General features: G+C 38.9%; 1 protein-coding gene across 1 annotated transcript in view; it reads left to right on the top strand.

Annotated features, from left to right (window-relative positions):
* TANGO6 (transport and golgi organization 6 homolog) overlaps positions 1–15,295 on the top strand; it is a 190,041-nt gene that overhangs the window by 106,055 nt on the left and 68,691 nt on the right. The gene's annotated exons all lie outside the window — the stretch shown is intronic.

The raw sequence follows: 15,295 nt of genomic DNA, 5'->3' as shown, positions 1-15,295 counted from the left end.
CTTGGTGCCTCAGTGTCCTAGTGTATAACGTGAAGATATTAATAGCACTTATGTCATAGGGCTCTTGTAAGGATTAAATAAGGTAATAATTAGAATAGTGTTTGGCATACAGTAGAGACTCAATAAATTTTTATTTTTGCTAAGAAGAAAGATTGCTTTCTTATTTTTAATTTTTTAAAGATTTATTTGAGAGAGCACGAGCACACAAGCAGGGGGAGGGGCAGAGGGAGAGGGAGAAGCAGACTCCCCACTGAGCGGGGAGCCCGATGCGGGACTCGATCCCAGGACCCTGGGATCATGACCTGAGCTGAAGTCAGACGCCCAACCAACGGAGCCATCCAGGAGCCCTGAAAGATTGCACTTTTTTTTTAAAGAAAAGAAATACTTTATTATTGAGTGCCCTTAAGGGACTAGAAGATGAGATACTGGAGAGTAAGGACAAAGAAAACAATTGTTCACTCTAAAGGTAGGGGTTAAATTAAGATATACTAATGAATTTCTCCATAAGCCAGTACATATACTTTTGATATTTTTATATCGAGCTGTATAACATAGAATTAGGAGGGGTTTCTTTAACTTGCATTACGTAAACTTAGCCACGGACTGCTATACTGAGTATAGATAGCTTGAAGCCTTGAAATAAGGCAAACCAGTCATTTAAGTGTGGACCAGTGGTATACAGTATCCATTTAGTAATTCCACCATGTATCCAATAGCGTGTGACCTAAGGCAGAAAAAGAAGTGATCTCAGCTTTAGTTTGGCTAATTTGCCTGCAATGAAGAAATCACACTGAATTTTTCTTTCACCAGCATTCAAAGGATTTACAAAGATTCTGCCTAACCATGCATCATTTCTTTGGACATAGCCCTGAATTTTCCTAGTTTCTGGGTGTCCCTGGCTAAAGAAGAGGACCTAGATCTCTAACCACTTAAATTTTTTTATTAGTGAAAGAAGAATATCATGAGAGTGAAATTTTTTTTAAAATGTTTTCCACTCTTTAAAGAAAGACCAACTTTCTGTATTTGCCTTAGTCCTAAATATAAGCCTGAAAACATACCAGACAACTGCACCATTACAAGAAATCATTCTCTCACAGGAGGTGTGAATTTTAAGCTTAAAGTATTGCAGGGTCAAGTGCAACCTCTGACTTCTATTTGCATGTATCATTGGGATTATCAGAGCCAAGAAGGAATGTATGCCATACACAGAGTACATCAGCATAACATGTATTTTTTCTTTGTAATTTCTGGTAAACCTCTACCATTGGGATGATGAACAATGAAAATACACATTTCTCAGTCTCTACTGGCCAGGGGTAGAGGTGGAGATGAAGGACTGGGTTGAGTGGGAGAGGGGCCTGACTCCTCCTTACATGTTCCTATAATTAGCCCAATTTCCAAAACAGTCTTTTGGCATTTCAAAGGAAACTCCATCAATTCTCAAAGTTCTAATGTTTCTGTAGCCTACTCTTCCAAGGAGCCAGCCATAAGACATTGCCTTAGCTTTAACTGCTAATTTCTAATTCATATTACCAGCTTGTCCAAGTGCGTAGATGAGGTGGCTTGTTGAAATCCTTTACGTGAAATTAAAGCCCATTTTTACAACACAGCCAGTATTCTTAGTTTACTAGTGATGTGGAAATCCTTGTGAACAGCTACTCTGTAAGACTTCCCTAGAAAGTACCCTCGTTTTATTGGCCCAGGCCTTGCTCTCTCCCCACCCCAGCTCTTCTTGGCAGCAGGGGGAGCCCCACAGAACAAGGCCCACAGGTGGGAGCCCGGCGCAGGACACAGAAAGCTCCTCTTGGCGTCATGTCTGGTTCCCTAACCATGCCTGCTTGTCGTCCTACCACTAGACAGTGGTGAAAAGCAGGAGCTTTACTTCTTTCCATTTTTAAAAACTAAGCTATCACATACACACAATGACGTATATAAAGTACACTCACGTCAATATAGAAAACTTTGGTAACCCATAAAGTCTCCTTTTGTCCCTTCCTAGTCTATACCTGCCCCAGAGGTAAGCACTATTCTAACTTTTTACCACCATCAATTTCTTTTGATTGTTCTTGAACCTCATTTTAATGGAATTAAATCTCCATATTTAAGGCATGCTAATAGATCTAGACACGTGGGTAAATTCGGGTCCAATCTGGGGGATTAAGAATACTTCATAGGCATGATGTATACTGTCTTTCCTGTTGTGTCACAATAGGAGGCACATAATGTCTGGTTTTCTCACTTTACTGATGTTGAGATTGATTAGTGGTGTTTCTGGGCAGGTACATCTGTTATAAACTTCCGCATCAACCTTCCTCCTCGTGCTTTTAAGTAACTTTTGATAATTGTAGCCTAGATCCATTATTTCATAGGGGTTATATTTTTTTTACACATTAAGAAAATGGGTACAGAGAGGGTTACTAATTTGCCTAATGTCACACAGCTAATTATGGTGGATCCAGAATTTGAATCCAGACAGTCTGACTCCAGACCTAGTCTCTTACCCAAAACACCCTTGCATCCTGAACATTCTCCCATGTCATTAAGCATCTTTTTCCTGTCATTAACATGGACATTTTCCACATCCTCTATAATTTTTAATGATTACATGATATACCATTTGAATGTACCATAATTTTTTCAGCTGACCAACTTACAGGTTGTTCCAAGTTTTTGCTATTATGATTTACATTAAGATGAATATTCTTGTAGCTAAACTTTGTGCAGATTCATGATCATTTCCAAGGAAGAATTTCTAAAAGAAGGATTTGTTAAAAGTATGTGCATATTTTGTTTTTATTTATTTATTTATTTTTAAAGATTTTATTTATTTCAGAGAGGGAGAGAAAGAGAGCAAGCATGAGTAGGGGTAGGGGGAGAAGGAGAGGGAGAAGCAGACTCCCTACTGAGCAGAGAGCCTGATGCGGGCCTCGATCCCAGGGTGCTGGGATTATGACCTGAGCCGAAGGCAGACGCTTGACTGACTGAGCCACCCAGGCTCCCCAAAAACATGTGTATACTTTTAAAGATATTTATTGCTAATTTGTCTTCCAGGGAGACTGTGCCCGTTTATTTATTTATTTATTTAAAATTTTAATTTGAGTATAGTTGACATACAATGTTACATTAGTTTCAAGTGTACAACATAGTGATTTGACAAGTTTATACATTAATCTGTGCTCACCACAAGTGTAACTACCATCTGTCACCATATAACACTATTACAGTATCATTGACTATATTCCTTATGCTGTGCCTTTTGTTCTCGTGATTTACTCATTCCGTAACTGGAAGCCTGTACCTCCCACTCTCCTTCCCCCATTTTGCCCATCCCCCTGAGATTGTGCCAGTCTCAATTTCAGTGTTTGAGAATATTTGTCTGTACCCTCATCAGTACTATATATGCTATGTATTACCATTTTTTATGAAACACATGTATATAAAGAAATGCTATCTTGTTTTGATTTCCATTAATTCATTTGATAAGGTTAAACATTTTTCATGTATTTATTGGCTAAATTGTATGTGTGTGAATTGTCTGGTCCTGTTCTTTCTCCTTTTTTTTTTTTTTTTTTTAAGATTTTATCTATTTATTTGACAGAGAGAGATAGAGAGAGCACAAGCGGGGGGAGTGGGAGAGGGAGAAGCAGGCTTCCCGCCGAGCAGGGAGCCCGATGCGGGGCTCGATCCCAGCACCCTGGGATCATGACCTGAGCTGAAGGCAGACGCTTAACGACTGAGCCACCCAGGCGCCCCTAATTTCTACTTTTCAATGTAGAAAATATTGTGGAAAGATCTTGGTTTAGTTTCTTTTATTTAAGGAACTATTTGGTTTTTTATTGTACTTTTAGAAATTGAATCTTAACACATTACAAAATTACCAATCACTCCAAATGTTTCTCCATATGTTTCCTCCTATATGGCCCAATGTTGATGTTGACAATAACCTGGGGACCATTATATGTCAATGCATTTTTTAAAACTTCTTTTAAAAATATAACAGTGAATTACTGTGCCCAAGATAATGAATTGGTAATTGGGACATTACTTGAAAAGTAGAATTAAAGCAAAGGGAATTGGATACATATATGAGGGTATTTCCTTCTGAGACTGCCCTGAGCATTATTCTGGATCTGATGTAGACTACACAGCTTTCTCACATATGCCAGATGCCATGTCTGCTTTCTCTTCAGCAGGGCTGAACAAACATTACCCTGTTCTTCTTTGTTCTTTAGATTAGTGATTTTCCAATAGGGGAGTAGGGGAAGACTTCTGCCCCCTAGGAGACATTGGCAATATCTGGAGACATTTTTTTTTTAAGATTTTATTTTATTTTTTTTTATTTGTCAGAGAGAGAGAGAGAGAGCACAAGCAGGGGGAGCGGCAGGCAGAAGGAGAAGCAGGCTCCCTGCTGAGTGGGGAGCCCGATACGGGACTTGATCCCAGGACCCTGGGATCATGACCCGAGCTGAAGGCAGCTGCTTAACCAACTGAGCCACCCAGGCGTCCCTCCGGAGACATTTTTAATTACTACAACTGGGGGCATGGGGATGTTACTGGCATTTAATGGGTATAAGCCAGGGATGCTCCTAAACATCCAGCAATGTATAGGACAGTCCCTTACAATGAAGAATGAACTGGCCCAGAATCTCATTAGGGCCCCTTGTTGATACACCCTGTTGTAGAGCTCATGTGGACCAATCTGTTTCTGCTTTATAACATTACTCATATGTGCTAGTTAGATCCAGGACTGCCACATACAATTATGCAGGTTGTTCACAGCCCCCTAAAAATTCCAAAAGGCATTATTGTATGAGTGGTGTACCCTGGAGTTGTGCAGTACTCAACCTGCGCAGTCATCCTGGTGGCCTTGATTAAATTCTAGCCTATCCCCTGTCTCTGTTACATTTTAGGTTGCCATCTCACTAAAAAGTTATTCATTCCTTTTTGTAATGTATTTATACATCCTTTCAGATGTGGAAGCTTCTGCACATGGCTAATCTTACCTATTTTTTTTTTTTTAAGATTTTATTTATTTATTTGAGAGAGAGAATGAGAGAGAGAGAACACATGAGAGGGGATAGGGTCAGAGGACGAAGCAGACTCCCCGCCAAGCAGGGAGCCCGATGCGGGACTCGATCCAGGGACTCCAGGATCACGACCTGAGCTGAAGGCAGTCGCTTAACCAACTGAGCCACCCAGGCGCCCCTAATCTTACCTATTTTATACCAATCTTATGAGCATAATTTTTAGTGATATCTTTTCTGATGTCTGCTGAATTTGGGAATTGTCCTTCTTAAAGCCTGTGGCCACCGTTGAGGTGATTATATATGCCTTCTACCCTTTGTTGCCTTCCTTTGGCATTTAATGGACCATAATATGAGCTCAAGTAGATTTTTAAATTATCCCTTATATTTAGGGAAGATTTTGTATACTTTGCTAATATTTATTTTATATTCTAAGGAAAAAGAAAAAAACAGATGAAATTGCCTTTTTATTTGTATGTGGCTCTCATTTGAATCCAAAGTTGGATCAGAAGTCCTTGATGGAAAAACAGTTTCCACCTCTTCCCATAGTAATACCCAAATGTTCTCTGAATTCTAACTTAATTTCCTCCTTTTTTCAAGTTCTAAATCATATAAATTCCTGGGTTATTTGGTAGCTCTTATTAATGCTCAAAGTTGTATGTGTGTGTTTATCTTGAGTATCATTTTTTTTTCTTAATTTGGGGGTATCAATGTAGTTCAGTTCAGAAACATTTTTTTAAAGATTTTATTTATTTATTTGAGAGATAATGAGAGAGAGCACACAATCAGGGTGGAGGGGCAGAGGAAGAGGGGGAGGCAGACTCCCCTGCTGAGCAGGGAGCCTGACGTGGGGCTCTATCCCAGGACCACAGGATCATGACCTGAGCCTAAGGCAGCCACTTAAATGACTGAGCCACCCAGCCGCTCCTCAGAAACATTTTTTGATCAGCTACTGGATGGCATGTTCCTTACCTGGGGCTGGAAATAGGGACATGAAAAAGCCGCATTCTCTTCCTGCAAGGAGCTTATAGTTTAGAAGGAGAGAATGACTCATACACAGATCATCTCTGTTAGGTGACCTGCTTGTGAAGGGTATTGTGGGAGCACAGGGGAAATGGTCTTTGTCCTTTTTCTTCTTAAGATCCTGCAGTTGAATGTGGCAGTATGCTATAAGACTACATCAGTTCCTCATCCTTATCTCAGCACAGCAGAGGTCAGTTTTTGAAAAATAGCTTTTGTCTGATAGTTTGCAGAGATTTTCGACTCACAGCTTAGATCTGAATTAAGGTAAAAAGGTAGGTTGGACATGTGTATAATTGGATAGTCTGGGAGTTGAGCATTTATAGATTTCGGCAGCAATAAACAACAGTCAAGGATTAGAGTTTTCATATTTTAAAGGAGAAATTTTCAGCGGAATTCAGAGGATCAAATGAAATGCTTCTTGCCAAATCTGCCTACATTAGCATCAATATAGTTCAATTTAACAAATATTTGAATTAATGTCAATTGGAAATACTAATCTGGCCAGATTTGAAGGTTGAAGCCCAGACTGAGTAATTTTTTTCGTCATCTTCTTTCTTTTTTCTTCCTCATGTCATTATTTTTGAGAGGTATGACTTTAAAATCTATTTATAGACCCTTTCTCCTCCTAATAGTTTCAGTAATACATGGTCATTTTGGACAATTTGGAAAATATTAAAAAGTATAAAAAAGGAAGTGATCACTGATGGTTTTATGATTCGGAAATAACCACTCTTGGGGTGCCTGGGTGGCTCAGTCGTTAAGCGTCTGCCTTCAGCTCAGGTCATGATCCCAGGGTCCTGGGATCGAGCCCCGCATCGGGCACCCTGCTCCGCGGGAGGCCTGCTTCTCCCTCTCCCACTCCCCCTGCTTGTGTTCCCTCTCTCGCTGTGTCTCTCTCTGTCAAATAAATAAATAAAATCTTAAAAAAAAAAAAAAGAAAAGAAATAACCACTCTTTGTTTACATTTTGATGTTTCCTTCTAGTTTCTTTTTCTTTCTCATAAGTGTAATTATACCATATGTATACTGCTTTCTTTCATATAACATTACTTATAAGCACTTTTCCATGTCATTAGTTTTTGAAAATATAAGATTTATTCGTTGTATTCTAATTAATAACTTGAATTTATCATAATTTTATTTAATTATCTTTTAGAAAGATTATTGTTTAATTAGGTTGTTTCCAGTTCAGTTCCTTACTTTATGAAGAACTTTATGAGGATTATGAGGTATGCTATTGATTATTCTTATACATAAATTCTTTTGGTAAATCATTAATTCTTTCCTTAGGATTGGGTCCTACAAGGGAAATTACTAGGTCCAAGTATATGCATGCATTTAAGGCTCTTGATATTCAGTGCTAAGTTGCCCTCCAGAAATGTGTGTTCTTGTCAGCAGTGAATGAGACTGCTAAGGTCTCACAGAGAAAACTTTTTCTGTGGCTTCAGACCAGACTTCTAACCCTGACCAGCCATCTCCAAGATGTGTACCTTTGCTCCCAGAATGAAGGGAGGAACCTGTCAGAGAATGTTGGCCCATGGGTGGGTGGATGGTAGGAAAAAGATGGGAGGGGGAAAGGGAAGGAGGGAGAAAGCAGGGAAGGATTGACTGATGGATGGAAGTGGATGCATGACTCAGTGTGAACCCACTGGTGCTCCAGAAGAGCAACTCAGATCTGGCAGTGTTATCATGATATACAAAGAACAGTACTCAATTATTTTTAGAGGCAAAACGTAGTCTTCTAATCAGCAAGCTCAGACAAGTTCCAGTTTACTCTAGGTCAGAAACTTCTAAAAAATAAGAGCGAAATAGAATGCCATATTCATGTTGCTCCATCTAAAGAAGAGTTTACCTTCAGTGAACTCTGTAGGAAAGATCAGGAATTAATATTTGGAATCAAGAAATCAGGGGAGAGAACTAAATCTCATTTCTTTATTGGAGTATGCTATGGCAAGTAGAATGTCACCCAGGAATACTCGGGCAAAGCAGCTTATATTTCTAGGTTAAAAGGCACCTTTTCTCAAATTACTCTATATTCCAAGAAAAGGGTGGGTCCTGGGCTTGAAGGTGTATTTCTCACTCTTAAAGCCTGTAAAACACCCTTATTTAACGTGCTCTGTCAACTTTTGCATATCATCTGCTTAATTTTTAGGTTTTAGTTTAGCACTTGGCCACCTCAGAGTTCATCCAAGTGGTGAGCAACCCATGATCCCATCCAGCTCCAGGATGAAGCCCATAATCTGACTTTAGAAAACCTATTGCGTTGGGACGCCTGGGTGGCTCAGTTGGTTAACCATTTGCCTTCGGCTCAGGTCATGATCCCAGGGTCCTGGGATCGAGTCCCATATCAGGCTCCTTGCTCACCAGGGAGCCTGCTTCTCCCTCCACCTGTCATGTTCCCAGGAGGAGTAAATTCAACCCCAGATTCTGCTCTGAAAACCATCTTCTTCTAGCCAGTTGTAGAAGATAAAGGAAAATGAGCTAGTTGGATTTTTCTAGGAGGCTACTCTGATTTCCACTTGGCTTGCCTTGGGAATTAAGATGAGGAGAGGAACTTTTAAATGGCTATAATATTTTAGAGTATGGATGTAATACTGTTTGACAGTTGACACTGTTTATTCAACCATTCTTCTGTGCTTTGACCTTCAGTTTTTTCTGTTTTGTATTTCCTATGGCATGCAGCAATGCAATATAAATTCTCATATGTATGCCAACAGAAATATGTATTAATATGTATATATGCACGTTACATATATATGTGCATGCTGAAGTACTGGGCCTTTATTTCTGGAAGATTGATATTTGCCTAAGTGGAATCACTGGCTCAAAAACTGTTTAAATTTTAAATTGTTTATATGCTGACAGATTACTTACTAAAATTGTGAGTGAGGTATGACTTTTTGGACCCCCTGCTATGTCTCTTGTCAAAGAAAAATATCTTTTGAAAATTGTGTTTTTCAAAGGGAGCAGACTAAGAAGGTTCTTTTTTATGTGTTATTTTGTTTGTCTTCATTGCAATGGGGAAAAACGTCTTGTTTTAAGAAATACATTATTAATACATTTTGCTATTAAGTAATTTACAAGACTAGTCAAGGAATGACAAATCAGCCTTAGAAGTATCTTACTCAGCAACATTTGTTTAAAGGTGCAGCATTATATCATTCACTTCAAGAGCATTCTAATTAGGTAGTTTCCAGAAATAGTTTAACTTTCAATTTAATGGTTAAAAAATTTTACTTTATGGGCTTTTTCTTTCATAATATATGTTTTGGTTTTCTTCTGTGTCATAAACAACCCCAGAATTTAATGGTTTAAAATAACCACCGTCATTTGTTCAGAATTCTGTAATATGTGTAAACCTTGGCAGGGACAGCTCATCCCTGCTTCACATGGCATTGTCTGGGTTCACGTGGCGCTTCTGCTGCATGTGGTGTGGCCTGGGCCCACCCGGGAGGTTACACTCAGCTGGAATCCTGACCGGGGCAGCTTAGTGCTCTTCCACATGGCTTTGCTCTGTCCCTGCAGGTGGACACTCATTTGGTAATCTAGACCAAACTCCTTTTCAGCATGGTGAATGGTTTCCCAGAGAGCAAAAGCAGAAGCTACCATGCCTATTAGGAGCTAAATCTGGAACTGGCTTAGTATGACTTCTGCCACATTCTCTTGCCAAAGTCAGTCACAAATCCAGCCCAGGTTCAAGGAGAGGGGAAGTAGTCTCTAATTTATTATGAGAGAAACAGCATTGTGTTCAAGGATGGTGCGTTGGCAACCATATCCGTATATTAACTACACACTACCGAAAGTAGTGCATGCTTTTGGCTACAAGCCTAACGATACAAATATATAAGGGAAAATCAGTCTCTCCCAAACATTAGTTACATTTACTATTCTTACCTCCCAAGGTAAACAATGATAATAATTTGGTATACATTCTGTCATACCTTTCCCTGTGCTCCTATAGATGTATGCAAACATGTATGGGCTTTTCCCTTCTTTTACAAGAACAGATTTTAATACTATTACTTTTACTCTTACTATTATTACATGCTATTAATCTGTACTTTGCTTTCCTTGAAATCAACTTTACCAAGGTAAACTTTACATACAATAAAGTGCTCCCATTTTAAGTGTGCATTTCAATGAGGTTTGATATAAATCCATGTAACCATCACTGCAGTTAAAGTAGAGAACATTTTCATCACCTCAACAAGTTCCTCTGTGCCTAAATTATCTCCCATTCCACACCCCACCCCAGGAAACCACTGATGAATTCTCTTACCATATATTAGATCTGTCTTTTCTAGAGTTTCATGTAACTGGAATTATACAATGTATACCCCCTTGTGTCTGATTTCTTTTGCTCAACATAGTGACTTTGAGATTCATCCACATTGTTGTATCTGTCAGTAGTAGTTCACTACTCTTTATTGCTAGGTAGTATCACTATATGAATGAAACACAATTTGTTCACACATTTCTATTGATGAACATTCAGGTTATTTCTAGTTTTGAGCTATTATGAGTGTGGTTGCTATGAACATTCTGGTACAAGTCTCTGTGTGAATGTATGTATATTTTTTCTCTTGGTTAAGTACCTAAGAGTAGAATTGCTGGGTCATACAATATATGTATAAGAAACTGCCAAAACTGTTTTCCAAAGTAGTTGTACCATTTTACATTATGACCAGCAATGTATGAAAGGTCCAGTTGCTCCATATCCTTGCCAACACTTGGTATAAATATATATATATATTTTTTAGTTTTTAGTCATTTTAGTGGCTCTATAGTGGTATTTCATTGTGGTTTTAATATGTATTTCCCTGATGACTAATTATGTTGAGCACATGTCTTTTTATGTGCTTATTTTCTATTCATATATCTCTTTTGTGAAGTAACTGTTCAGATCTTTTTCCATTCTTAATTGTATTATTTCTTTTTATTGCATCATAAGGGTCCTTTATATGGAGTGGGTACAAGTCCTTTGTCAGATATATATATTTTGCAAACTTTTCTCCCAGTATTTCCTTAAATGGTGTCTTTTTGAAAAGCAGACATCAATTTTTTAGTTAAATTAGGTTATATTTTCTAGCTCATTTACAGCTTTTTTTTTTTTTTAGATTTTTCTTTTTTTTTTTTTTTTTTTTATTTGAGAGAGAGGATGAGAGGAGAGAGAGAGCACATGAGAGGGGGCAGGGTCAGAGGGAGAAGCAGACTCCCTGCCGAGCAGGGAGCCCGATGCGGGACTCGATCCCAGGACTCCAGGATCATGACCTGAGCCGAAGGCAGTCGCTTAACCAACTGAGCCACCCAGGCGCCCCGATTTACAGCTTTAAAAACAAATGCATTTAAAATTTTAATGCCAACAAAAAAAATTAAATTTGTGACAGTATTTTATTTTTTTATTATTATGTTCAATTAGCCAACATGTAGTACATCATTAATTTTTGATGTAGTGTTCAACAGTTCATTAGTTGTGTATAAACACCCAGTGCTCATTACCACACGTGCCCTACTTAATACCCATCACCCAGTTACCCCATCCCCCCGCCCCCCCTTCTGTAACCCTCAGTTTGGTTCCCGAATATGACGTATTTTAATATGATGATATATCATGTTTTGCTAAAATTAAATCACTGCCCACAATGTGAATATTTTGACATCATAGTGGAGAATTTTTTGAGATCAGCATGTCCAAATTATTACGTGCTGTAAGTTAAACCCTTACTCTCATATATTCTCTCTCTATAAACTATTGCAAAACCCTCGGGTTCTGAAGCAAGGCTGCCTGCATTCAAATCCTTGAGTTTTGAGTGTCTGGCCATAAGCAAGCTACTTACCATCTCTGCCTCAGTTTCCTCATCTGTAAAATGATCATCATAATAACACCTACTTCATAGAGCTCTAGTGAGGCTTACAGGAATTAATAAGGGTAAAGTGCCAGGTATATAATAAACACTCCATGCTAATTATTACCTTGTATTACCTCAAGCTCTAAGTAGTAACTCTGCAAGGACTGAAGCCTCAGGCCAATAGGGACACTAGACAGTAGCGGGTAGAATTTCAACTTCCTCAGGAAAACAAGAACTGAACCAAAACCAGCCTTCTAGCATACAGCCGGGAACCAGGTTTGTACTACTCACTACACACATAAGAATGAAAGCTACAGTAACCACTGGGAACAAGCTTCTCTCTTGGAGGATCAACTAAGACACACCCACCCCCAGACCCTACTCACTGGTGACTAGGACTTATTTCTAGTAATTTCCCAAGGATGAAGACCCCTGAAGTACAACTGCTTCTGATTTGGGTCGCCTGCATCATCAGTTTCTTCTTTCTACTGAATTATTTCCATCTACATATAAACATTACTTAATAGATATATATTTTAAAGATTTTATTTATTTATTTGACAGAGAGAGAGAGAGCACAAGCAGGGGGAGCGGCAGGCAGAGGGAGAGGGAGAAGCCGGCTCCCTGCAGAGCAGGGAGCCAGACATGGGGCTCGATCCCAGGACCCCGGGATCATGACCTGAACCGAAGGCAGTCGCTTAACCAACTGAGCCACCCAGGCGCCCACTTAATATATTTTTATTTTATTTATTTATTTATTTATTTATTTATTTATTTATTTATTTTTAAAGATTTTATTTATTTATTTGACAGAGAGACACAGCGAGAGAGGGAACACAAGCAGGGGGAGTGGGAGAGGGAGAAGCAGGCTTCCTGCGGAGCAGGGAGCCCAATGCGGGGCTTGATCCCAGGACCTGGAATCATGACCTGAGCTGAAGGCAGACGCTTAACGACTGAGCCACCCAGGCACCCAATATATTTTTAAACATATAAACAAAACATTTCTTTGAGCCCTGTATCCCCTTCTAACTATTGCCGTATTTCTCTGGTCTCATTCACAGTAAAACTCTTAGAAAAAGTTGTCTGGATTTGCTTGCTGCACTTCCTCCCACACCATTTTCTTAAGTCGTTCCAATGGTACTTTTCATCCTCAACATTCCCTTATCAACCAAAATAGTAAGCCATTGACCCCTTCTTCATCCCTATATTACCTAATCACCCAGTAGCACTTGATGCATTTGGCCACTGCTTCCTTTTTGAAATACCTTCTTCCTCTCTGGGCCTCCCAGACAGAAGGGTTGCCTGATTCTCCTCTTACCTCATGGTTGTTTTTCTCAGTCTTCCTTGCTGGCTTGTCCCCCATGACCAGATCTCCAAAGGTCAGAATCACCAAGGGCTCTGTCCTTAGTCCTGTCCTCTTTTCGGTGCACACAGTGCTACTTATTACCTGGTCAGTCTAGCTAGACGTGTATTGATTATAATAACATTTTTTTTTTCCCAGAACCAGCCTTTAATTAATTTTCTCTATTGTCTTTTGGTTTTCTGTTTTATTGGTTTTCTGTCCTATCTTCAATATTTCTTTCAGTATTAGTTATCTTTTGCTATCAAACAAATTACCTCAAAACTTAACCAGATTAAAACAACATTTCTCTCACAGTTTCGGTAATGCAGGAATCCAAGCATGGCTTAACTGGGTGTCTAGCCTCAAAGACTCTCACAAAGCTGCACTTAAGGTGTTGACTGGGCTGTGGTCTCATCTGAAGAATAAACTGATCACAGAGCCATTTTCAGGCTCGCTCACGTAGTTGGTAGGATTCAGTTGTTGATGAGCTATTGGGCTGAAGGCCTCAGTTCTTTGCTGACTGTTGACCTGCAGCCTCCCTCAGTTCTTTGCCATATGGGCCTCTCCATAGGGCAGTGTAGTACAGCCTGGCAGTTAACTTTCACCAAATTGAGCAACCAGGAAAGCAAGGGAGGGCAAGCAAGATGGAAGTGTTAGTCATTTTGTAACCGAATCTTAGAATGGATTTCCCATCGCTTTTGTCACAGCCTGTTTGTTATAAGTGAGTCACTAGGTTCAACCCCAATTCAAGAGGAGGGAATTACACAAGGCAGGAATATTAGGAGATGGGAATCATAGCGTACCATTTTAGAGGTCTCCTACAACACCTTCCTTCTATTAACTTTTGGTTTAATTTGTTTACTTTGTTTCTTAAGGAGGAAGCTTAGATCACAGATTGTGGACCTTTTTTTTTTTTTTCCTAAAGTAAGCATTAAAAACTACAAATTATCCTATAAGAACTATGTTAGCTTCATTCCATAAATTTTGATGTGTTTTCATTTTTATTCATTTCAAAATATTTTCTAATTTTGCTTGTGATCAATGTTTCTACCATGGATTACTTAAAAGTGTGATGTTTGTTGTTTAAACTTCATTTACTGGGCACCTAAGTGGCTCAGTCGGTTAAGCATTGGCCTCTTGGTTTTGGTTCAGGTCATGATCTCAGGATCCTGGGGTTGAGCCCCACGTCAAGCTCCCTGCTCAGCAGGGAGTCTGCTTGTTCCTCTCCCTCTGCCTCGCCCCACCTGTTCACACTTGCACTCTCTCTCTCAAATAAAATCTTTTTAAAAAAAAAAACAACCTTCAAATACTGATTTTCCAGGTAACTTTCCATTATTGCTTTCTAAGTTGTTTGTGGTCAGAGAATGTATTGTATATTATTTCAGTTATTTTAAGTGTATTGTGACTTTTTTATGCCCAGGATATGGTCTCTCTGGGTGAATGTCCCATGTGCACTTGAAAGTTTGTTCTATAAATATCAATTATTTCAGGTTGGTTGATAATTTGTTAACATCTTTGGTATCCTTACTTATTTCCTGTGTACTTGTCCTATCAATTACTGAAAAAGGAGGTTGAAATCTCCAACTCTAATTGTAGATATGTCTTATTTCTGCTCTCAGTTCTATTAATTTTGCCTCACCCATTTTGAACCTCTGTTACTGTGTGCATGCAGTTAGAATTGTTATGTCTTCTTGATGAATTGACCCCTCTCTCCTTGTTGTGTAGTCCTTGTTCCAAAGTCTCCTTTTCGTGATGTTAATATAGCCATTCCACTTTCTTAAAATTAGTGGGTTGTGGGGTTTTGGTGGTTTTTTTGGTGTGGTTTTGTTTTTTGTGTTTTTTTGGTATATCTTTTCCTATTCCTTATCTCTTAATCAGTTTATGTCTTTATACTTGAAGTGGGTTTTTGTAGACACCATACTGTTGGATCTTGCTTGCTTGTTTTTTGGATATTGCCTTCTTTTTTTTTTTAACCCAGTTTGACAGTCTTTTCATTTTAGTGTTTTAAATTGTTTAGATTATTTATATTTTAAATAATTTTTGATATGGTTGAGTTTA

Source organism: Mirounga leonina, unplaced genomic scaffold (assembly GCF_011800145.1).
Source record: "Mirounga leonina isolate KUSES-001 unplaced genomic scaffold, KU_Mleo_1.0 Mir_180, whole genome shotgun sequence".
NCBI classification, from domain to species: domain Eukaryota; kingdom Metazoa; phylum Chordata; class Mammalia; order Carnivora; family Phocidae; genus Mirounga; species Mirounga leonina.
The sequence above is the reverse complement of the archived record's forward strand: the minus strand, read 5'-3'. Positions and strand labels throughout refer to the sequence as shown.